Source organism: Scardinius erythrophthalmus (genome assembly GCF_964197995.2).
Source record: "Scardinius erythrophthalmus genome assembly, chromosome: 5".
Taxonomy (NCBI): Eukaryota; Metazoa; Chordata; class Actinopteri; order Cypriniformes; family Leuciscidae; genus Scardinius; species Scardinius erythrophthalmus.
This window is the reverse complement of record NC_138225.1, coordinates 29,353,834-29,379,831: the sequence shown is the minus strand read 5'-3', so window position 1 is coordinate 29,379,831 and position 25,998 is coordinate 29,353,834. Positions and strand designations below refer to the sequence as shown.

The window sequence follows — 25,998 nt, the reverse complement described above, 5'->3', positions numbered from 1 at the left end:
CATTTTTACATGACTTAAACTGTATGCATATTATTTTTTGGTGACATGCACAGCTAGCTAGCTTGATTTTCTGCTTTTTTTTTTTTTTTTTTTTTGGAAATATTTTCATTGGCGATGCTGGAGAAGAAATATATGTGCTTACTGACCATTCTTTATTTGAAACAAATTACTCGACATTAATTAGTTGTTTTTAGTGATGTTGTATAAAAGCAACATCACACTTGTGGTTTAGTACACTTAGCCTAATATATCTTTTTTTTCTGAAGGTGCAATCACCTTACAAAGCAAAGATATAGCCTATGGGATCTAGTTTGTTGAACATAGACCTACATGACACAAACCTCAACAATGGTGACAATCAACTAATGTGAAAAAGTCAGCAAACTGCAAAACAATAATCCTATAACAGTATCTGCATCATTTATGCTTGCTGCAGTGCATGCTGGGAACTGACAAACCCTTAACATCTCAGCAATATTGTTCAATTCTTTGTTCAGACACATGTTTTTGACTAGCTGGAACAACATCAGGGGGATTTTATGTAGTTTCATGTAATACACAATTCTTGGTATTCACGACTTAAAAGATTCGTGCTTATAATAAGAACAACAACGCTTTTGCTCAAGTGATATTGCTTAAATGTCAATATCAACCAGTAAGTAACCTCTGCTAATAACAATGTGGTCAGTCACAATGTTAAAATATCTCCAGGTGCTTAGTTTTGCAACTCATGGCAACCTGCTGATGCATTTGATAATTAACACATTCCTCTATGAGTGGCTGCATTCTTCTCTTTAAGTGGTTTATGTTTAATTGACCTTCCTGTGCTAACCAAGTGGTAAACAGAGTGGGAACAGGCTTGATTTAATAGTAAGCCATTAATAGTAAGATAGAATCGCTCATTATAGTGGAAATGCCAGACAGACGCGGTAACCTGTTTTTTTGTGAATACCATAAATTCATCTCATTCCAGAAAGAGACATGCCTTGCTGCTTTTGTACAGCTGGAGAGGAATGATGAATGGTTTTGATCATGTAATTATCACTGATCATATGTTTTATTAAATAACTTTGTGCTGTGATCAGTAAGTTGTATGCTAAAATTTAAGCATGAGGAAAGTACCAACAATTTGCAGTCATGTGATGTGAGTTCATATTCTGGCTGTTGATTCTTGTCCTTTTCCTGTGAGGCTCGGTGTCATGTTGTAAATACTGATGGTAATCGCTGAGAGAGACACAGACAATCTTGTGATTTTGAAGATCAGTTGAATGAGGTCCAAGTGGACAGATTTCTTAGCTGAAGGGGTCAACAGATGACAAATCACAGCGTAAGTGGTGGAGAGGAACCCAAGTGGTGGCAGTGAAGAAGATGGAGATGATGAGAATTCATGGGCTGAGTGTGTTAATCTCAACCTGAATGTGGTGGTGATTTGTGCGAGTTCTTTTTAACACATTGATCTGGTGCTATTATTATGCACATCTTATTACAGGAAGCTTTCAGATATGTAGAAAGTTTCTGTTTCCCAAGAGCTTATCTGATCGTAATTGTTTTTGTCTATCAAACGTCCTATTGGCCATTTACGTTTTTTAAAAACATCTAAATGACTGCAAAAATTGTTTCCAGTTAAAAGCCAAATTAAATACGACTCTCAAAGGCTCTCAGAAGTTCTTAATGTTTCTCTGCCCGTTTGTATTATATAACATCTTTTATTTAAATTTTGCCTTTCAAGAGAGCTTGTCGCTCAAAGCTTGCACATCCAGCCTGCGTGTGTTTGTGGTGTGAATGCACATTTGCACAGCTGTTTTCCACTGCACTTCAGCTGGAGAAAAATGCATGTACGCAGGTCTGTGTCTCATCTCTTTCCCCACCTATTGAGTTAAACACCCAGCTGTTAATCCAGGCCACACACACACACACACACACTTTTTCAGTTCTCAACATCTTTAGTTACACTAGGACCATAAAGCCTCTCTGCCGTCTCTCTCTCATGCCTGCCCTTTATATCGCTTCAAACAGACCAGATCTCTCTTTTCCTGCACCCTAAAGCAAGAAGTATCTGTGGCTTGACTCATAAAATCCCTTTGAATGAGGGTAAACTGCAGGTCTGAAGAGATCAGCTGAGAAAGAGACTGAGATAAGCCTGTTAGATGAGAGTAAGGAGTCTGATGTCATTGTGGCCAATTGGGCCATATGCTTTACCTGGACAGGTCTGGGTGGTCTTACAGGGCCTTTGTGATTTGGGATGTCTACCAATTCTCTGTTTTGTTTATGGTTGAACTCTGTTTGTTGTATGTAGATAAAGAATGGGAATGTGTGTGAAAGAGATTTGTACAGGGGTTTATTTAACTGTTAATGGTAATGTTTGCTAGTGTTTGTGAATTGTGAAAACAAACATTTTTATGAATCAGACCAGAAGACAAGAGAATATCAATCTAGAGAAGGAAATTGCTAATTGTCTACTTTTCAAAAGACTAATTAATATGTGGGAAAATTGAATTGCTCTCTGTTCAGCACTAAAATTACTACAGTCATGCTAGATTTGCAGGGAATGCAATGTCTGATGAAGTTTTACCCATGCTGGAACTGATGGAACAAACCACATGACATTTGGAGTCATGTATTTAAAGTCAGCATGAAGAGGAAGTTGCGATTACTTTCAAACAAGAAATAATGTAGGGTGGGACCTGAGTTTGTCCATGGGGAATTGATTGAATCATTGGATTGTTGTAACTTGCTTGCTGTGATCTCATGTGAGTGACAGGTTGTGTCTCGCGCAGAAAAACACTTCATCTGATTTAATGGTGACTTAAATGTAAATGTAAACCATCTTGAAATATACGTTTGCCCTGCTAATCAGACAGCTTATTTGTAATGTATGCCCGAGTTTAACCAGTTTAACTGTTCTTTTCTCACTTGCATAAACTGAAAATAAGTCCTAAATTTTGACATTTAAAATGTACATTAATTAGTATGAAATCAGATGTTTCCTACACATGAACGCATTTTGTCAGAGAAGTTTTTTTATGACAATTGTTTGGGCACCTTTGAAGCAGTACTTGTTCAACCAGGAAGATCAGATAACATATCTGTTAACCGTTAAGGGCATGAGAAAGTCATGAGGCGTGACACTATTCAAACAAAAATGCAGAGCCATAATGTTTTTGTCATTGTTAGGTTAAAAACCTTGTCATGTGGCAGTATGTGCTGCAGTCATGATTGCTGATTTTAGGCACTGAAACCTATAACTGCATTAACTAATTGTCTACTGAAACAGAATGACATCATTTAATGTAAGGTGTATTTGATACCACACTGGCTGCATGATCAATTCTTCCATAATATATCTAGAAAAAATGTAAGATTAATTACTACACAAATAACAGAATTTGCAGGGATCATTTCTTATTCAGTTTTCAACACAGTATTTTTACACTAATCCCAGATTTAGTTATTTGTTAGTTTAGTTTATGTTATTAAATGATTTTGAAAAAGGTTTTCTTTAAAAAAAAAAAAAAAAAAAAATTAAACAACTAGAAACCAAAAACCATTCATAATCAAAAGCTTCACTGGAAGGTCAAGTAGATCAATATGAGAATGTGATATTTGTCTTTTGCTTTGTACATTTTTATAGAATAGGCTGTATGGTAATTGGTAACACTATAGGTTACTACTTATTGGCATACTAGGATTACTAGGATATTGGCTGTTTATTAGTACTTATAAAGCCCATATTAATGCCTTATTATCTTAATCATGCCAATACCTAAACTTAACAACTACCTTACTAACTATTAATAGGCGATAATTAGGAGTTTGCTAATAGTCATTGCTAATAGTTAGTCACCAGTGAGAATTGAACCCTAAAGTGGACCAAATATGTCACACTATGACAGTCTCAGGGTTAAATGGAAAACTTGCTTATCTTTCTGAGTAGCGGCAGTATGTACAGTGACTATTATTGTTATTGTTTTTTTTTTTTTTTTTGTCTTGTCATGTCAACCAATGAAATATTCACATCTGTCATCTATATTGAGACATCTATATGGTACCAGTTAAATGGAAGTGTTTGCATGCATGTATGCCTGAGTGATATGGCCAGTATAATGACACCTATTCTACTGGACGGATTAGATCTGTATTTTAGGAGGGTGTGTGTGTGTGTGTGTGTGTGTGTGTGTGTGTGTGTCTCATTCTGTACAAAAGGAACGTGTTTATCCCCTCTGTCTCTGCATCTGTCTGTAAGTTGAGCAGTAGGGCAGCAGTCATCTGCTCTTATCTGTTTATGGCTCTAGATAAGACCTCTGGAACGGGATATCTGACCCTCCCTTCTGTCTCTGCCCTGCTGCATAATGAGGGTTTGCTTGGCAAATTGCATATCTGTCCAGTGTAATCTGAAAAGATGCCATTAGCATGGCAGCGCTATCATCTCTTGTTCGGGTGCCAGGGCGGCCTGCTGCGTGTTGGCACCTCTGAGGTCATGCAACACTGAGCTGTAGTCGTGAAGAGAAGAAAGTGTGATCTGCCTCCAACTGGAGGGGCCATGGGACACAATCATGTGATGAAGTCAATTTTGAACTCAGAAGTGCCTCAAAAAGTGCTGGTGTTTGTTTTTACCTTTCACCTACGCTAATTGAAGTCCATGTGGTAGTTGCTACACTAGATTGTTACCCCTCTCTCTCTCTGTAGGGCCCTATATTCTTCCATCCTCATCATCATTATTATTATTAATATTGGTAATAATAATAAAAATTATAATAATATAAACAATTTAAATTAGGCCTGAGTATTGACATAAATTGTAGGATTTGATTCAATGTTCAATCACAAGGTTACGATTTGATTCAGTTCCTATTTCGATTAAATTCCATTCGATATTGATTAATTGGCATGTGTGTCAAGTACATGGCAAATTTTCTCAAGGAAAAAAAATCTCTTAAAATTGTGATTTTTATAGGCAAACTACATTTAAATTAAGTATAACATTGTAATGACTTTTTAATTAGCCTACATAATTGTTTCTACTTTGTTTTGTTTTTTAATATAAACATTTAAAGGGTGGCATCTATAGAAAGATGTCGAATGTAGAGATACACCGGAAGTGTCAAAATATCCATCTTGCCGAGTATTCAGTTTTGTCCAAGTTTTGGAACCTAATTAGTTGAGAAAGATAAGGCATGTTGTGTAACAGTACATTGGATTTGTGTATAAACTCTTAAAGTGACAGCAGCCTAATATTCCTGCTGTTGTCTGTCATGTTAATAAAAGAACAAAAGACAAAGAAAATCACTCTCTGCTCTTGACTGAATAACTTTTGTAACTAATTGTAAGCATTAATCTGCATTTAATTTTTACAATGAAGACTATCCAGTGTTTGATTTATTTAATTTCTGTATTATTACTAACCTGAATATTGTATACCCACCTGAAAAACTTCAAGCCTTGTTTTTTTAATATCTCTCATTATTCTGTTGCATTTTTTGTGCTGTTGTTTTGTTTGTTTGACTTTTTTAAATTTTTTTATAAAATTAAAAATTTGCATTGATTTTTGTTTGTATATGCTGTCAATTATAGTTCATTTAAAGAAAATCTGAATCGACAAAAATTGGTATTGGCAGGTCACACTTACAAATAAATAGAAAATTGCAATCGGTGCATATAGTTGAATGACACATTTTTCATAAATTTGCGGCATTTGAATGTTTTGTTGACAGTCATTTTGACATGATTGCTCATCTTCATCCTTCAACCCTTCTTTGCCAATCATGCTGATTTGCATGCACGCAGATAGCCACACTCCTTTAACAAGAGACAGGCAGATTGACACAAATCTGGCATATTTTTGCTGTTGTTTTGGACATGAGCTATAATTTATGTATTTTTTTATGTCAGTTTTCCATTTTAATGTCAAGCTGTTTACAGATGCTACATGGACTGTTGTGTATGTTGTATATGTGTGTGTTTCATTTGTGTTCTTTTTTGTACGTGTTATTGAGACAGGGATAATAAATAATAAAGCTACATCGAGATGACAGGATGATGTGATTGTTGATTCCTTCTGGATCAGAGAACAATATGGCGAAACATAAAAGGTAAATGTCAGGTTACATGGAGCAGGTTGAGTCCGCTGACAATCAGAGAGATACAGAGGCAGGGAGGGAGTGTGTTGTAGATATTTGGCATGTCTGTTAAATTTGATCATGCCAGCCTTTGCTCTGCCGCTCATAAAAGCTCTTTGATGAATGTTCTGTGCCACAGGCGAGCACTTACTGTCAGCCCTTGCCATTGGTTGCTTTTTATCAGAGGCCAGACCCATTGGCTGTTAAAGATCTACATCCCCCTCAGGTTAAAACCAGGGCTGTCACACCAGTCAAGCCAACTTCTTCACAGAAATTTCAAAAGAGAGCTAAAATCTGTGGGTTTGGATTATTTATTTATTTATTTATTTATTTATTTATTTATGTATTGGGGGGGGGGGTATCTTTTGTCTTTTTCCATTTCTTTCTTCATGATAAGAGAGGAAAATGTAGACTCACTTGCCTTAGATTTCTTGTGTTGGCCACTAGGGTTGCATGGTATAGGCTTCTGGTAAAAAAAGTACTACAAACATCATTGTGCAAATTTCGGTATCTGACCGATATGGCAACGTGCTGTGCAGTTCATGAGTTTAAGTATTGTGACGTAAAATGTAAAAAAGTACATTTTTTGCTTATTTGAGATTCACTAATATGTTTATTAATGCATTTAGCCAAATTGAATTGAAATCAAATTAAGACAATGCTTATTAAGACAATTTCACTTTTTGTATGCTGTTAAAGTAAACTTTGTGTAAAGGATAATGTTATAATTGTTATCGCAGAAACTGGCTGGATGTACATTATCCCGCTTATTGCACGGCTGCTTGCCACATAAGTAAATATTAGACATGAAATATTGACTTGAGTTGAAATATTTCATTAGGTCTTTAACGCAAAGCTTCCACAAAGAAAGTGGCTGCTAGCAAACAGCATGTTTAAACTAGATGGACTTTTAAGGGATATGATACAATCATACCACTTATTACATGGCATTTTGCCACATAAATAATTATGGGGATAGATATTGATTTGAGATGAAACTGTTTTAAAATCGTAGGCTACCTGTTTTTGATCTCATAATCCATTACAGTGTACAAAACAATCGTTGGCAGCAGCTGCGTTTGTATGAAACAAGAGAGTGAGTCTGCGATACCCAGATGACATGATTAAATAACTACACAAAATATTGATTTAAGTTTTAATATTTTATTAGTTCACCAATTTCAAATCTTCCACAAAGAAAAAGTGTTTCTAGCAAGCGTAGCGCTGACTTCAGTTTCCTGGATAAGCCTGTGTTATATATATATAGGCCTATCAAGCTCGTATATTTAAGTTCAGTAATTTCACTTAAATGGCAATGAAAATGACCTATTAATTGTCATTTAAGTGAAATTACTGAACTTAAATATACGAGCTTGATAAAAATGATCATTCTAGAAGAAAATTTCAGATGGCACATATATATATATATATATATATATATATATATATATATATAAATGATAGGAAAATCATCTAATTTCTTAAAATGTGATGTACCTAAATCAGAAGATAATATTAATCATAATAAATAAGTGATAAAAAAAGAAAAATCTTTACATTTTGTACCAAATTATCTACAAAGTGTGGGGAAAGTTAAATATTATTGTAGAGATTTGCACTGAGTTCATTGTTTGCATTTCCTATGTGTTTTAGTTTATTTTCTGTACTTTAAAAATTAACTACGATTACGATTTAATATGGAAACCAAGGTACCAGATACCAAAAGTTTGGTGTTGATCCAACCCTATTTGCCACACATCTGTTAGCGCTGAGCCTATTAAAAAGCATGTCTGAGGATTAACGCTGTGTGTTTCTGTCACTATCTCTCGGTTTCACTCTCAGCCTAATTTTTTTTGCAAGCCCTCTTCTGACTAAATACTTTGTCTGTAGCCATGTTTTGTGTGTGTATGCGTGTGTATGTTTATTTCACATTAAAGGGTGAATGTAAAAGTCAAAAGAGTATTGACCTGGATATCCTGTAAAAACCCTTTCATTGTGCAGCGGCACAAGAGTCCCGCCATTATGCGAGTGTGTATGTGTGTAAGTGTTTGTTTAGCGTGTATGTGTGTGCAAATTTCAGAGCGTGTGTGTTATTTCAGTGTGAGGGATCCAGAGGGGAGAATAGGGGCCCTTTATATGGCCAGTGAATCAGTGCTTCTGTTAAAACCCATTGTTGAGAATGCTGAATGCTGAATGTTGAATGCTATCTCTGCACAGGGCCAAATGGACAGATGACATTTATTCTTGTTGTAGAAAAAGTACAGTGGAATGGATTGCTTTAACCACCATATTTATTTATTTAAAGTATAGTAGAGAGGGCAGGAATGAATAACAGTGCTTGTATGCAATGGTAAGAGAGAAGGTAAAGGGTAAGCATTGACCTTCCCTGGGCCTGAGTGAAAGAAGTCATTCTGAATGGACGTTTATGTTGAGAGCTGAAGTCAGTGTGTGCTGCGTGTTCATTTTGAGAGTGACTTCTGCCACGCTAGATTAACCTCAGCACCTTTGGACATTTGAGGCAGGTCCATCTCCCTTTCACGTGTTTGAGAGATTGGATTCAGGGTGAGAGAGGCGGGGGTTCAGCCTGACATACAGTATTACCGGTGTTTCTTGATCTGTTCTGTTGTGAGCAGATGTTGTTTAGTGTATGACAACCAGGCATGTTTTGTGTGTTACAGTCAAATATGTAAATGTATATATGTATGTTTATATATATATATATATATATACACATACACATACACATACACACACACACACACACACACACACACACACACAGACACACACAGACACACACACACACACACACACACACACACACACACACACACACAGACACACACAGACACACACACACACACACACACACACACACACACACACACACAGACACACACAGACACACACACACACACACACACACACACACACACACACACACACACACACACACACACACAGAGGAATAAATAAAGGAATCACAGGAATAAATTGAAATTTTAAATTTAAAAAAATATAAACATAGAATACTTTTTTCAAAAATCCAAAAGTCCACAACGACTGCCATATCAACAAACAAAAACTACTGAGTGCACCTTTAACAAATCATGAGACTTTGGATTTTAGTAGCCTAATCAATAAGTAGGCGAATGACAGGACTTTTAGTTCATTCCTTTTTAAAGCAAAAACAAAAATGCGAAATTAACTTGTCCACTTGTCGACCAACCTGACCCATCCCATTCAGTCTCTCTGCCTTGAATACAGCTTGCCTGTATTTCTTTTAACAAGTTACTCATCCCTGAGACACCTCTTTGTGTTCTCAGACCCTCATAAAGTTCCTTCAAAAAGATCAACTGTTGTGACAACTGTCAGGCCACATCAAGATCTGCTATCTAGAATGAGGGTTTATTAGTTACAAGCTGCAGGCTAACTAACGTCTCTGTTTACTAGCCTGTCCACAGCACATGGTCTCACTTTCTCAGCTAACTAATCCAGGAATGTGTCTCCACGCTGGATGAACTCAGCTGAAGGGATCGCATTGCCCTTTAACGACAGGTCAGAGATGAGGAGTGTACAAGTGAACAGCTGAGTCAAGAATCAGGTTGGTGTTATGCAGGATTTGCTGCTTTTGACTGAATCAAATGTTGGTGACGGTTTGTTTGGGATCAGTGGCAATGTTTATCAGTGATGTTCTCTCAAACAAAACATATAGCCTGAGGGAAAGGCAGAATAAGCAGGGCTAACTGCTCATCCTAATGTTGGTTCAAGTGTAAACAGAACGGTTTGTAAATTGGATTTACTCCACAAATTATGTTATCGCTACAGTTGAATCCTCCTGCAGCTTAATGGGCTACAAAAATGAACATTTACAGAATTAGACTGCAGATGTGTATTGGACAGTACTTGGACAGTGGGTTTAAAGCTTTATGCTAGTGTTCGGAAGGATTAGCCTCAATTTACTTGGTGTAAATGCATTCGATTTTACCCTCCAGTTACGTTTTGTGATCTATTTAGATTGTGAACAAATTTAGATTTCATGATGCATCACATCATCATTCTAGAATCAAACTATTGTCAGAGCAAATATTTACACCTGCATTAGTTGCCGTTAGCAATGTTAGTCTTGCAAAAACCACATCAACATTCCCAGAAACATGATAATGTCACAGTCATGTTGTTTAGTTTCCCCTGATACCATTTGCCTGAGGCAGTTATTTCTTACCTGTTACCTTTTCAGTTAATGATCTTTCTCTGAAGAACACATCAACTGTTTCAAATAAAATTAAGGTTTTAAAGATATTTTGACAAAGGATGCACCAATATAAAAAATTCTGGCCAATATCAATGAGACGGTAATTTATATGTTATGGCTGATGACCATTAAATGGGTGATATAATTTTTTTATACTAAATTCATTAAAAATAAAACACCAAAAACTTGAATCAATAATTTTAAACCAGTGTTATTTTAGTATTATTTGAATACTATTACAGTATTTAGTATTTATTTTTATATTTTCAGTTACCTTTTAATTTTAGTTTAAGTTTTAGTAATTTTGTTTGTCATGTTTATTAATTTTTGTTTCTTTATTCCTGTTTAGCTTTAATTTATTTATTTATATTTAATTTCATTTGTATTTTTTATTTTAGTACTTTAGCAACAAACCACAATAAAAAGTTTACATTTTATTATAATTTTACAGATTTATTTCAATTAACAACAATTAGTTTTATTAGTTTTAGCCTTGGGTTTTTTTAGTTGGCAATGTCAACACTTTTAAATTCTACAATTAGATATCACAACATTATAATGTACAGTATAAAGTATGGATATTCATTTTGGCATTGGCTTAAGATTACATTTAACAGTGTTATGAAATGATTAGCGATTAACCCAAATTACTGTAAGTGAATGTCCACTGCAGAACCTGTATTGTTGGAGATTCAAAAAGATCTTGAGTATTAAAAGTGTCTGAGAATCTCATGGCCTGTTAAAAAATTCTCTAGAGGCAATTTCTTCACAAGAAAGTTTAGAGAAATGTTAACTTTAAGGTGGATGTCAACAAGGCAAGCCAATAAATCAGGTGTGTTTTCTGAAGGTATGTGATGTGGAACTTTCATGCCTCCCACTGATATATCGGAGCAGCTCAATGGTTATCAATCTCATGCAGGATCAGACACAGGCCTGGCTCTGAGGACAGTTGGCTCCCCAGGGCTCAATGCTAAAAGGATTTTTTCTACTGGTGGTTTAAATTTGTACATGCCCTGCCAAGATATGAACTGGCCCTACCAGAATATAAATAAATAAAAGTTTTGTTGTTGCTGTTTTGACCCATGTAACATTATATTCTAATAAATAAGCCACCAAAATTTTAGGTACCAGTGAAATTTCACAATTCTTGAATGATTCCAATTTTGATGACAAAGCAAAAGCTACTACTCTAACTAATATAAAGTTCAAATAGAATAAGAATAAGTAAACCAATTGCAAGCAACAGCTCAAATAATACAACGGAACAAAGATATAAATGAAATAAACTGTGCTTTAAGTTTTTCAGGTAAGTCTACCAGTATTCAGGTACAGAAATTAAATAATCAAACATAAAATAACTCTGCATAGTGTTTACTGTATAAATTAAATATAGACTAATCCTTATTAAAGCTACAAAAGTTGTTCAGTCAAGATCAGTATATAATTTTCCCTGTCTTTTGTTGTTTGATTAACATTAATGGCACAGACAGCAGCAGTCGTATTAGGCTGTTGTCACTTTAAGATCAAATTAGCGGATCCAATATACTTCAACCGAAATCGAAGAACGAACTCATGTGACCGACGTCATTTCAAACAAAATAAGGCCAAAATGAAGTTCGTTTTGTGAGTTCGAAACAGCTTGCTAAAGCAAACTCTCATTAAAGTTTGCTCTGGCAGGTTTACACCTTAGAACAGGGATAGGCAACTCCGGTCCTGGAGGGCCACTGTCCTGCAGAGTTTAGCTTCAGCCCTGATAAAAACTCACCTGCCTGTATCTATCTAGTAATCCTGAAAACACTGATTGCCTTGTTCAGGTGTGTTTAATTAGGGTTGGAGCTAAACTCTGCAGGACAGTGGCCCTCCAGGACCGGAGTTGCCTATCCCTGCCTTAGAACATTGGTCTGTGGCGATTACGTAATATGTAGGCTGAGGCTCAACCATCTTTCGCACGGATCGTTATCACAGCATATCACTGCTGGTCACATGTTTCTAACTTATTTTTACCTTTATGCAAAGAATGAAAAGGAACTTCGCCATGAGTATATCAGGGCCTTAATACTGTTTTATTTCTCATTTGTTTACGTTCAGTTAAGACATAACTGACCGTGCTTAAGTGAATACACGCCAAGACAGGCATTTAGACATACTTTTGTTGTGTATATTTTTTCCATTCAAGCACAAAAAGACATAAAAGAGAACTCAATTCAGTACTCACAAGCTGTTTTCTGTGTACGCGCGTAGACCAAGAGCTGTCCGAGACAGAAAATGGTGTGCAAGTACTGAATTGAGTTCTCTTTCTTGCGCTTAAATTTGAATGGTTAAAAATCACATGAATGTTTAAATTGACAAGACTTAAGAACATATGCAAATTATAAACTTTCAGATGCAACACTGGCCCAGGTGACAATTCTATCAACTGTCCCTAAGCATCTTTCACGCTGGCCCCAGGCCATCGGGCAGTCCTTCGTGTCGAGCCCTGCTCCTGTTTGTGGGGAAGAGAAAGAGAGAGTTGTTTGCAGAAGCAGGTGCAGAGAGGTGTGCTGATAGACATCAGGGCGGCTTAATATCCTGTCAAAAGACAAAGATGCCTTCCAGGCTTCTGCCGTCCTGCTTGAATTCTTGCAAAAACAAGTTGATCCGGTGGGCATTATAACTCTAGTGTGCTATTAATGTCTGTACAAGGGATACAAAAGCTACACGAGCTACACAAAGGTCTTGTCTGAGAAGTGTAGTCCTTAGCTACGGGGGCAAGGGGAGACCTTTTGTCAGGCGTCTCTCAGTGATCAATGCAGTGGGTACACCTTCAGCCATTTCCCTCCTTTGTGCCACAGACCGAATGCAGGGTTACTTGAAGAAACCGTCCATTACTAGAAGCTCTTTTGTGCATGTGTCTTAATGCTAGCTCCGTTTGTTTTGTGCTAGTGTGCATACGAAAGCGTATTTGAAGTAGCCTGTAGTGTTTTGAAGTCAGCTTGGAGCATATAATGTAGAGTCGTATGATGAAAAGCCATCCATGTGACCTAGTTTCTGAAATGCGGCATAGCCTGGCTGGCAGTGAGTAAGACCTACACGGGCAGCATTACGGAGCTTGATTGAAGAGGATGAGAGGGAGCTGAGTGTGTGTGTGTGTGTGTGTGTGTGTGTGTTTGAGAATGTGTGTGAGTCTGCATTCAGTCATGGTTGGGGCCATTTGTCTTCCTGTAGTTGATGTCCCAGGGTCTCAATGAATGCTGACTGTCCCTCTGTGACGGCTTCCTGTATTTATAGGGGCTCCTGCCCGTAGTCATCCGAGAGCAGGTGTTTCTGTGAAGTGGAGTAGCGTTATCTCTGTGACCCGACAAATATTCATCCTCCCATATCAATGAACACTCTCTGCCTCCATCCACAAATCAACTTCAGTTTAGTGACAACAGAGAAGAGCGCTTTTAGTGGTGCTTGCTAAGTGGGGTCATATCCAGTAGCTAGAATGTTATAGAGACTTGAAGGCTTTTTTGACTTGGGGATACTCAGTCTGAACACCTGACATCTACATAACAACACGCAACAAATATACGGTACATATTTAGATGCAACATAGTATATATCACTATATCACAACATGCTACAGCACAGTCAATGTAGTTTGATTCCAGAACAAATGACACTTATGAGCCAGTTCTTTGTAATAAATCAGAAATATGCAGAAAACCCCATGTTTTTACTAGAAAAACTAGTATGAATAAAATTCGGACGTACTATGTCCACCATGTTATGATTTGACATGTGACTGGTCTCGGTTAAGTCACTTCACTGCCATTCGCAAATCCTCTCTTTTGGCCTCATGGGATAGTAAAGTGTGTTTCATTATCTTGGCAGAAGTAGTTGGTCATTTGGGCTTTTTTGCCTATTGTTGCTTTATGAATTCGGACATACTACTCTTTTTACAACTATATAGAGGATATTTGGACACAGAGATAGACTCTGCACTTTTGGCTGCAAAAGAACATTGTAATTTTCTCCATAATTCCCTCCATATTTCATTACTGTCCTGTGGATATGGTAGCCTTTCAACTTCATGAAATCTATGGGCTTGATTTAAATGCAATTCCAGTTGCCATTGTTTTGTTAGGACATTGTTGTCGGTATAGAGGACATTATCGGACATCTATTGTGTTCACCTTAGTCTTAGTTGGTTTCACCCAAATGTTTCCCTCTATGGCCCTGTTTACACCTGGTATTAAGATGCGTTTTGGTCGATCGGATCACAAGTGGACAACTCTAAATACAGGTGTAAACTGATTCTTAAACTTTTTGAGCTTGTCCACTTTCGACCACTTCCAGAGGTGATCAAAAACTCATTCGACCAGATTGCTATCATAGTGTAGACGCTCGTGTGGTCAAATGCTTTCGAACAGCCACAAAAGACTGCCTGCTCTCCGCCTACTGAGCTAATGCGTAAACATTATGGGAAGTGCGCGAGGCAGATTTAAACTTTGTCAGCTAAAGACCTAGATAGGGTTTGAAGACGAAAAATGTACCAAGATGTTCTCTCACCATTCCTGATTTCTAGCACCACTCATTACGTTCAGCATGGCCTTACGGCTATCAGAGAAGAAATGAAAGCTGCTGCTCTCCATGTGTTTTTCCGTTGACTCTGGGCACGTTCATATATAAATTGCGCAAGTTTATTTTGTTCATTAGATCCAAAGATCTGAAAAAAAAACATACATTTACTCTCCCATAGACCCTCCCCTCAAAGAAATCAGGACAGAAGTGGTTGAAAGTTGACAAAAGAGACGGATTAGAATACCAGGTGTGAACGGGTATGTGTCTCCCTCATCTACTTGGATCCGTTCGACCAAAACGCATCTTATTTCCAGGTGTAAAAAGGGCCTATGAGGCTGATGTGATGAGAGTAGCTTTTAAAACCTGTGGTGACCTCAGCCTCTCTAGCCAGAACCGATCAGCCGTGGCCTGACAGAGCCAGCCACTGTAATATTCATGATCTAATTATTCAGGGAGAGGTTAGTGTGCGGAACTGCAACGTGTGATTTAACCTCTTGTCAGGGGCTATAAAAGGAAGGCGGGTTAATCTTTCTGGCAACCGTCTCTCCACCCTTGAGAGCGCGCCTCAATTTCCCTCTCTGTGCCCTGGAGGCTGTGGAGAAAGAGAGCATATTACACGCGCACACACACACACACACACACACACACACACACACACACACAAATGTGCTGGGGCTTATGCATGCACTTCACACTCAAGGTGTTGCTGAGACTCAACGTCTATTGCCTTTCTCTGGAGAAATAAAAATGATGTGACCTTTGATTACTGGTGACAGCAGCTGCCAATCTTCCAGAAGCAGTCAGATACTCTGAAAAATTAAACCTGTTCTCTCATCTGACATTAAAGTTTAGTTCTGTTATATTTTCAGTTCTGAGCACTGACACAAATTTAATGCAACATTGTTTTTGTTTTGTTTTTGTTAGGAAATATTATTGTGCAAACAGTGTTCCAGATGATATGAGTTCACTTTGATGAAAATAATTGCTCTATCAAGGACACTTTTGTCTTAGTTTGTCTTAATTGGCCTCTTCTTTTGAATTATTAAATTAAAAACATTCTTTGTGTAATAAACACACAGTTGAATAATTATTCAGTTTTTGAATCTGAAGGACAGATGTGAAAATAAAGACTAAAGAAGTTAGGGATAACGTAAACTGTAAAAGAGAGTACAAAGCAAAATATCAAGAATTAGGATGTCTCAGCGGATGCTGTTGTTTCAATTACTGAGGAAATGGAAGATGCATCAAACCACCCAGAAGATGCCTAGACAAGGTGGTTCTCTTTAAGAGGGTGGAATAAAAACATGGCAGTATATCTAGAGTTTTCTGGGTAACACTTTACAATAAGGTTCAATTCATTAACATTAGTTAACACTTTTTAGTTAAGTTAATTTAGTTAACATTAGTGTTAATTTATAAATTTGTTATTCATTCCCAATTCCATGCTTGTTCAAATAGTGCATGTCGAAATTAGCATTAACCTAAATAAAAAAATGCTGTAAAATTGTTGTTCTTAGTTCATGATACCTAATGCTTTAACTACAGTATATAGAGTTGTGTTGTAAAGTGTTACCATTTGCTGATAAACAAAAGATTTAGGTAAAACTTTACAATAAGGTACCGTTAGTTAACGTTAAGCCTGGTTCACACGGGACGATTTTAAAATTGTCGGCCGATTTTCCAAACCTGAGAGACCCCACACACAACGATAAAAAAATCACGGGTCTAACAGTTTTGGTTGTACAGTGTGTGGTGTGCAGCCACACGGCAAAATCAACACATCACACACGAACCGATTTGACTCCCGAGCATTTCCAGGTCAGACGGGAAATCTCGCAAAATCCCTCGAGATCAAACTTGACTTTAGAGTAAACAATCATGGTGGACGAAGATGATGCAGTGGCGATAGTTTGTAGTTTGTTTTTAACCGAAAAAAAAACGTTATCAAAAGAAAATCTCCGACGTACACCGGACTTTCTGGTGCGCCATGCCGCCGGCTGTTTTGATTTTGTTTCCCGGTGCTTCCTCGCCGCCTCGTCACCTCGCTTTCTGATTGGCTACACGCCACAGTCCACAGGCTGCGTGCTCGTTTGTCCCCGGGGGACACTACACACGAGACCAACATGTTGGATATCCCCGATTTGAGATCGGAGCGGTCCCGACGTCCTTCCGAGCAGATGAGAGCAGTCTTAACACACCACACACGGCAGGAATATCTGATCAGATTATTTTACGATAATCGGAGCATCCTTAAGATTGTCGGATGGGGTGAATCGGGGCTAAAATCGGCCTAATTATCCTGCCGTGTGAACCAGGCTTCAATTAATGCCAAGATTAACAATGGCATAATTAAATCATTATCTCTTATCTCCATAATTATTTATGTGAAAAAATGCATTGTAATAAGTGATATGACTGTATATCGTATCTCTTAAATATCCGTCTAGTTTGAACTTGCCGCGCTAGCAACTGCTCTCTCCGAGGAAACTTTGCGTTTAAAGACCTAATAAAATATTATTAATAATTATCAGATCAATATTTTGTGTCTAATTATTTACTTATGTTGCAAGTAGCCGTTGTATTTTTATTAAGTAAGGGATAATGTACATCCAGTCGGTTGTTATCTCAGAATAAACCCCCTTCAGGCTGATGCAAGACCCATCCGCTTTGCTTCTGAGTCTTTTTTTCATGGTTTATTCTCAGATAACAACCGACTGGATGTACATTATCCCTTACCTAATAAAAATACAATGGTTCATTGTTAGTTCATGTTAGCACAGGTCCATTAAATAATAACAATGTAATAGAAAATGTTGAAATGAATATTAACTATGATTAATAAATGATTTAGAAGTAATTTTCATTTTTAGTTTGTGGAAAGATGAGACCAAGAAAGAGCTTTTTGCCAAATTTTCAAAGCAATTAGTATTGTGCAAGTCGTACATTACTCAAACCTAAAAACACTTAAAGGGAACTGTTGTAGTTCATCATGTTGTGGGGTTCAAAATACAGTGAAGTAATGCTAGAGGTTTCAGCTTGCTGAAAAACAAGCTTAGGAGAGAGTTCTTCTTTCAGCAAGACTATGATCCCGAACACAAGACTTAAATGAACAATATAGTGGTTCAAGAAAAACAAGATTAATGTCATGCAATGGCTCAATGAAAGCACTGACCTCAGCCCAGTTGAGAATTTGTCTGAAAATTGTGTACAATAGTACAGCTATCCTGAACAAGAACATCTGTCTCTCAGCATCTCTTCTCTGATGGCGTGAGGACAACCTGCCACTCACATGAGATCACACCAATAGAGTCGAGCAGGTATGATGTAAATTTGTAGGTCACAATGCAGAAATTAGCGTTTTAGCAATTCTGGTTCTATCATCTCGAAGACCATGTATTTTTTGAATGGGGTTTTGGTTAAATGGATGAAATAAGGTATTTTGGTTAACACAAGCTCAAGATACTTTTTATTCTACAACATAAAAATACATCAGTATTACCCCACTCGTGATTTTTTTTTAAGCTGTTACATGCCTTGACAAAGGCGGGTGCTAACAAGTGGCTAAATGGGACTAGGCTGTCAAGGACATTACACCTGACATGACAGAGGCTGCCAAGGACATTACACCTCATCAGGTAAACGCAGTTCACTTTTACAGCCTCGTTATGCTTACAATTGTGCTCTTATAAACTATTCTAACTCAAACTTTCAGGGAAAATGTTTTTTTAGATAAAAACTGAAAGAGTTGTTTGAAGCTTAGTGATGGTGACATTGAAGTCGTGGGAACGTGGTGTAACGTTAGTTTGTTTATAGCCTACCTTTAGCTTTTTACCTCTGGCGACTGCATTTAGGCTTCAAAATTCATAAAAGTTGTGTTCATTTGTGAAAATTATTTTGATGGACAAAAATGTTTAGGTATCATAAACTTTTGTTGATCACAGAGCTTGTTTTTTGCGGAAATCCAATTGGGTTTTTGTCGAGGGAACCAGTGTGATGCTACTGCCGATTGGCCCACAAAGTGATGTCATACCTGCACCACTCTATAGCCAACCACAACAATCCAACCATCCAGTCAATTCCCAATAGAAAAAAAACAAGTCCCATCCTACATTTTTTTTTTCTTTCTAAAAACTGTTTCACTCAGATGTACACCTCACTAGGGAAGAAAAGTCTATCTCAACTTCCGTTTCATGCCGACTTTACAAAACAACAGTTCTTCTTAAAAGATAATCTCCTTGTATAAAAAAGTTCCTTATTACAGCATCATGGTTGTATTGATGTTATAAATCACTTTTTTTACTAACTTGTGTAATCAGAGAAAGAGTTCAGTGAATTAATTGGTTTTAAAGGTTTTGTTTAATCAGGCAAGAGCACTTAAAACATAGTGGATATGCAGAGATTATGCTTGGCTGTGAGAACCACAGGCTTGAACCCAATGAACCCAACTGCCATCACCACCCAGAGCCTAATCCACACTAAAACCTGCACTGCTGGATTCGTTCCTCCGGTGTGATGCTCTGCTCAGCTTGTTCCATAAAGAGACATTTGAATCCGATTCATCACGGAAGCACCATTTGTATTCAGGTCTTCATTTCTGTGCTGCTTTTCTTACACAAACAACAGTTTGGATTCTAGAAGATTACCGTTTAATTACACCTGGCCTCCACAGAAAATTGTGCAGCCTCAATTTCTCAGAACAAGTGCGCTCACACATGCATGAGTATCTCAAAATCACTACTTTTGTTGGATGATTCACCAACCCACATGCTTTTGTTACCACCACTCTTCACAATAACAGACCCACACAAGCCAGTGGCCTCTGCCTCCGCATGAAACCCCTCTTGATCTGATTTTGGACCTGTAGCCTGTTCTTCTTAGAATCATAGTCATCTAGGATCAGCACTCCTGCTGAGCAAGTCCAACCCTGTTACTGTGCGATCAGAGCGAAACTGGCCCGTCTTATGAAATGCAATCTGACTGGGGGAGGAAACTTGCCCACCGCTGGTGGTGTTTCTATCAGATACGCTGCTGTTTTCTGCATGCCTTGCTCAGCACTATATCACTCCCATCACATACCGAGAGTTATGGCATCTGAAAGCAGCCGCATTAGTCGCTGGGTGGGCTTATGGTGTAGGAGCACCAGGAATGTTACACTTCCAGGTCAGAGTATCGCCTTGACATGGGTCATAACCCCCAGAGACATTTGGTGGCTTGTGTTTAAGGAGGTCTATAATACTTTAAGAAAGCTATCTGTTTATCGCCATTGCAGTTTCTCGACCGGTGTGGGACCCCCCCCCCCCCCCCGGAAGTGTGTGATTCCTTTTTTTGGAAGGAAATTAATAATTTTATTCAGAAAGGATGCATTAAATTGATCAAGTGTGACAGTAAGAACAATAATGTTAAAGATTTCTATTTCAAATAAATGCTGTTCTTTTGAACTTTCTATTCTTCGAAGAATCCTGAAAAAAAAAAAATGTATCACTGTTTTCACACAAATATTAAGCAGTGCAACTGTTTTCAACATTGATAATACTAAGAAATGTGTGTTCAGCAAATCAGCATTATTAGAATTATTTATGAAGGATCATGTGACTCTGAAAACTGAGTAATGACTGATGAAAATTCAGCTTTCACAGGAATTATTTACTTTTCAAAATATTTCACAATGTCACTACTTTTACTGTATTTTTGATCAATTAAATGCACCCTTGGTGAGACTTCTTTCAAAAACATAAAATCTTACCGACCACAAACTTTTGAACGGTAGTGAAAGACAGCAGACAGGGAAAACATTTTTACATTTACATTATTTAACAGCCCTCCAAATATAATCAGTCACTGGTAAAATCTTTACTATAATAAAATTAAGCATTTGCAATTTATATATTTCTTGCAAAAACGTTATTATTCCATCAGAACATATGGTTACTTTTGAATGACAGTCAATTGAGATGTTTTTGGCAGGCAAATGGTGTATCTACCAGCAGGGACTAACCGGGCCATGCTAATCAGCCGAACTGTGACCCCTTGGCTAAGTGTAATTTATGGCTAATGGGTCTCGGGGTAGGCGTTTGTGTTCGTAGCAGAGCAAATGCGTTTCTGTACACTTCACATTGTGCCATGACTTTCTTATTAATGTGCAGCTTTGCTTTTATCAGAGTGCACTGAAGCATTGCCCTGAATCATATTGCATATCGCTCAGTATTTCATAACACACAAGGATATACAACACAGCGTAGTAATTTAACAAATGGAACAAACACACAAAAATACATAATGAAAAGTCAGATTAGTGCATTCGAGGGCCGAAAGTGGTCATGTAGCTGAGTGGAAATGAGGATGAATCACTGGCTCTATCTGATTACTGTGAACCACCACAGAGCTCTTCACAATCACTGAGGCCGTATTTATCAAAGACGTCTCTGTATGAGGCGTAAGATTCATGGCTCACATGATTCATGAGCCCCAGTGCAGAATTCCCTCTGGATAATTAGATTGAATCTGTAAAAAAAAATCAGGCTGTATAAAAAACATCGTCTTACTTTAAATAGCTGTGTTAAGATTAGTTCCTGGATAAAGTCTGATATCATCTATTTCCAATTAAGCCCATAAAGTGAACTTGGGTTGTCACGGGAACACAATTTCAGAAGTCAGTACCAATACCATTCAAATTTAATTATTCGTTGAATGTAAATAAATAATATAAATATTAATGTAATAATATATAAAATGACAGTAGACATTTATAATATTAAAAAAGATTTCTATTTCAAATAAATGTTGTTCTTTTGAACTTTCTATTCATCAAAGAATCCTGAAAGAAGTATCAAGGTTTACACAAAAATAATAAGTAGCATAACTGTTATCAACAGCAACAATTCAGCATATTATATAATGGGATAAAAATGTTAAATATATGAAATTTGAAAAACATATTATTGTAATCATATTTAACATTATTACTGTTTTTACTATTTTTTTTTGGGGGGGGGGGGGGGCAAAATAAACACAGCCTTGGTGAGCCATAAGAGACTTCTTTCAAAAACAAAGCAATCTCACCAACCCCAAACAGTCATGTATGCTGTTCACAAATGATTTATTGATTCATTATGGTTTGCAAAAATCATTCATTAGCAATTCAGTCTGAATTTTATTGATTTTTGTAAATCCGTATCCAGTAATCCATCACAAATGAATGGAAAAGGTCATGGAAAACTCATAGGAATTCATCACTTATCACAATTTCTGAATTAGCTGCATTATCACGGGGCACAGTTGTTCTCATAGGCAGACAGAATGCGGGTACTGAATTGAATCATTACAGTATTCTACATTTATTTATTTTTATTAATTTGTTTTTTATTATACTGAAATAGTTGTACTGTTGACGTCCCTAAAGGGACTTACGGGGCAGATTTTGAGCTTTCTGGTGAGCCGCTGTTGAGCGCCAAAGTGCTGATGAAGTTGATTAGTGGCGGCCAAAAGGCTTCATTCACTCCCGCTCACACATTGTTAGCGACAATTCTGCTTATGCATCAGTGCCCAGTTTCATGCTCGCACAAGCTGTTCTCTTGTAAAGATTTTTAAAAAAACGCTCACCTCCCTGACACCTCTCAAATGCCTGGGTCACTCCTGCAGTTTCACAGCAACTTACTGGCCTGTAAAAAGCTTATCGACCCCGTCAGACTCGCTTCATAAGCTTTGTTACTTCTGGAATTTGCAGTGCCCTCTTTCTTTCTACGGCCTTTGTGTCAACAGCACCGTATCTGCAGTGATTGATGTTTGAGGGCTTATTGAGAGAGAGAGAGAGAGAGAGAGAGAGAGAAGGGGTGGGTCGAACTTGAAAGTCTGAAGTCAATCAGCTTTCTGCTAACACACACACTTCTGGACACACAATTGTAGGACGTCGTGATGGGAACAAAATGAGTGCTTGTGATGAGGAAGTGATGTACTGATGAAGGGCACATCTGCATGCCTCTGATAAATGTCAGGCACAAAGACTAAATGCTAAAGAATGTTATAGTGTTAGACAAGCAAATCAAAAAATGTTATGTTTTAGTTGGCAATTCACTTTAATCTTTAACTACTTTCTGTAGTGCATATAATATTATGAAATATTAATAGAATAGAATATTTAATTTTTGTTTAGAAATCAACTATAAATTGTTATTTTTTTAATGTAAGCTCTAAAATGATTAAAAAAACACAACAACAAAAAACCACATGAAAAGTCAAAAGGGATGTGAACCCTGAATCGAATACATCCAAAACGTCACCTTCCTCAACAGCATGCGTTTGTGTACACAAGTAGGTTGTAAGACAACATCTGACAGTTTTATCATTATTCCAGAGTTAAAGCAGATTCTCAGCGACTTCTCATCCATGGCAAGACTTTATCTATTTCCTGGAATCTGGAAAGTTCAGCTCAATTGTGGTGATTTGCTTGTGTTTGATGTGTCTGTTCCCATGGTCACATGCCCTTGTGAAATGTGTGTGGTCAGAAATCCAAGCTGTCTGTCTGTTTGACCATCTCAACTGTACAGCACAGCCCACATGACAACAACAGAGGATTGTGGACTGTGGTGCCTGTCAGAAGAGTGTAGAGTACATCAAAGAACGACAGTAGAAGAGAAAGTTGGCATTTTATTTCTTCTTTCCTCAATGGTAGCTGTGTCTCTCTCTCTTTCTTCCCATGCATGTGAGATGACATATTGATGTGTTGCTTTCATGTCTCTCTGTGATAGGGAGCTGACCTTGTGTAAATCTAAAAACTGGAGTGGAGCTGAAGCAGAGTGAGGATAGCTTTGAGCAGGGATGGGAAATCGCTGTGCTTTTGGAACTATTTTTATTGGCAGAAAGAAAATATACAAACTAAAAGTGTAGCATTAGACTTTGTACTCCTTTCAATTCCGTACACATATTTCATGTGCTAATGCTAGTGCTAATGTGTATGAACATGAGAGAGCAGAAACTCATCTTCTGTTCCAAAGTTCATATTTCAAATTCAAATGGCAAATAGATGTTTGACTTGACTTATTGACTCCATTGAAATAATAAAAACAACTGTTTGTATTATACATCCCCTCAACGTTAGCCTAGAAATCTAGACGCACCCTAGCGGCAGCAAAATGTATTTTGCAGCCAGGGCAGTCTAGCAACTCTCCATTGACTTTCGAGCTGCAAAAACCTAAATTGGGTCAGGCCAATCATGTCGTGTATAGAGTAGGCGGGGCGGGCTTAACATAATGACGATAGAATTGCGACGGTTACCCGCTACTTGAAAACAAAGAATGACGGCTGCTGCTGGCAAACAGTCTTTCGAATCGGCTTTGGCCGCGACTCTGGAGGACTTGGAGTTAGGATTTTCTTTGAGAAAAGAGCAAAGAACGGCACTTAAGTCATTCTTAAAAAAAGGAAGATGTGTTCGTAGTTTTGCCGGCCAGATATGGCAAAAGTTGAATCTATCAACTAGCTCCGCTGTTGGGAAAACGCTCTGGTTGGTTGAAGCGCTGTCCTATTGCGTGCAGAGGGAATTTGAAAGACAGCCATTTATCCCGCCCCTCGGATTGAGCCGTGTCTATGGTGAGTTGCCAGACCCAACATCTTGATGTAGGTCTGGCTTGCCAGGCTACCTCAAAGTCTGTTTTCTCAAAAAAAAAACTGGTTGTATGAGGTAGCCTAATTTTAAAAGTATGATTTCTAGATCTGGATATTTCATGTAAATTAATAAAATCTCATAACTTTTATGATGAATTTTTATGATGAATATACATTTTTCTAGTTGTGCCAAGCTTTTAAAAATTTTGTCAGGTAGAAATTGTCAGTGATTTATCCAATTATCCTTAATTCTTATCCAGTAAATCACAAAAACCAAAGTCATCGGGCCTTTGATTATTGTTGTGGACAATGGGGAGCCTTTGAGTTAAAAAGGTTGAGAACCACTGCCTTAGAGTGCAACATCATATCCTGTTGCCGATCAAAGATTATGTGACTGCGCCTTAAACACTAATTTTTTGTCTGAAACAATTTTACAGTCAAACTGATGCTCGAGTCGCCATTGGCTTGTACATTTTTTATTTTACTCGCCAGACTTTTTACATGGAATGCAAGAACAAAGCGAATGAAAAAATTATATATATGATAATATAAAATATAAATTTCAAACATTATTAAAGACAAGTGAACAGTCTCTGTAATAAAATAAGAACAAATCATCAAACTACAAGCAGTAGCACAAATAAACACAATAAAACAAAGACACAAATGAAAGACAGTGATTTTCAATGAAATTGCCCATTCAAGGGCAAGAAGACGTGAAAGAGAACTCAATTCAGTGTTCTTCACATTGGCCGTTGGCTGAATGTCTGATGCATATGGCACACAAAATTGGTAACACTACAGGATTTTTTAAGACATCTAATTGGTTGAATCAGGATTTCTGGGAGACGTCGTGTGTGTTACGTTCTTTAATGGTCTGCCTGAAGACAAAGATGCCATGACGGCAAACCCACTTATGGAAGAAGCAAGCCATTGTGTTTACAACTGTTACAATGAGTGATTATCAGGATCAACTAAACACTGGATTTTCAAAAGTATGTGTAGTACCTAAAGTTTGCGGCATAAACTTTCAAATACGTCCAAGAGTTTTACACACCAGTCTGTTATTGTAGGGACATGATTTACTCGCATTGATCAGACACCTTCAGCTATTTGTGCTTTTTGTGTCTCTGTGTGTTAAATATCTTCAGTGGCCATTCATCAACCTTTGCTTTGTCTTAGAGCTCTATACACAAAGACCAACCTGCTCCCAGAATGAGAGCCTGGCCCAAACTAGTTCCTGTAAAGTGTTTGTGTGGATGCTGCGGTTTAGAGGTTCTGGAGCAATTGGGCCGCCCACATTATGATGGATGAGGGAAGGGTATGGCTGGCGGAGGCTTGCCATAGATCGCTGTAAGGAGGCGTAAACGTGACAAATCATGATGAAGAGTCAAGCTGCACTCTAGGCTGATTCGGTTCCTCTCACTGTTAAACTTTGGGTTTGTCCAGTATCGGTTGAAGGGCATTTGTGTGCACGGGGACAGC

The 25,998-nt window shown here is 37.6% G+C and overlaps 1 protein-coding gene across 8 annotated transcripts in view; it reads left to right on the top strand.

Moving 5' to 3' along the window:
* fam222ba (family with sequence similarity 222 member Ba) overlaps window positions 1-25,998 on the top strand; it is a 58,711-nt gene that overhangs the window by 9,499 nt on the left and 23,214 nt on the right. The gene's annotated exons all lie outside the window — the stretch shown is intronic.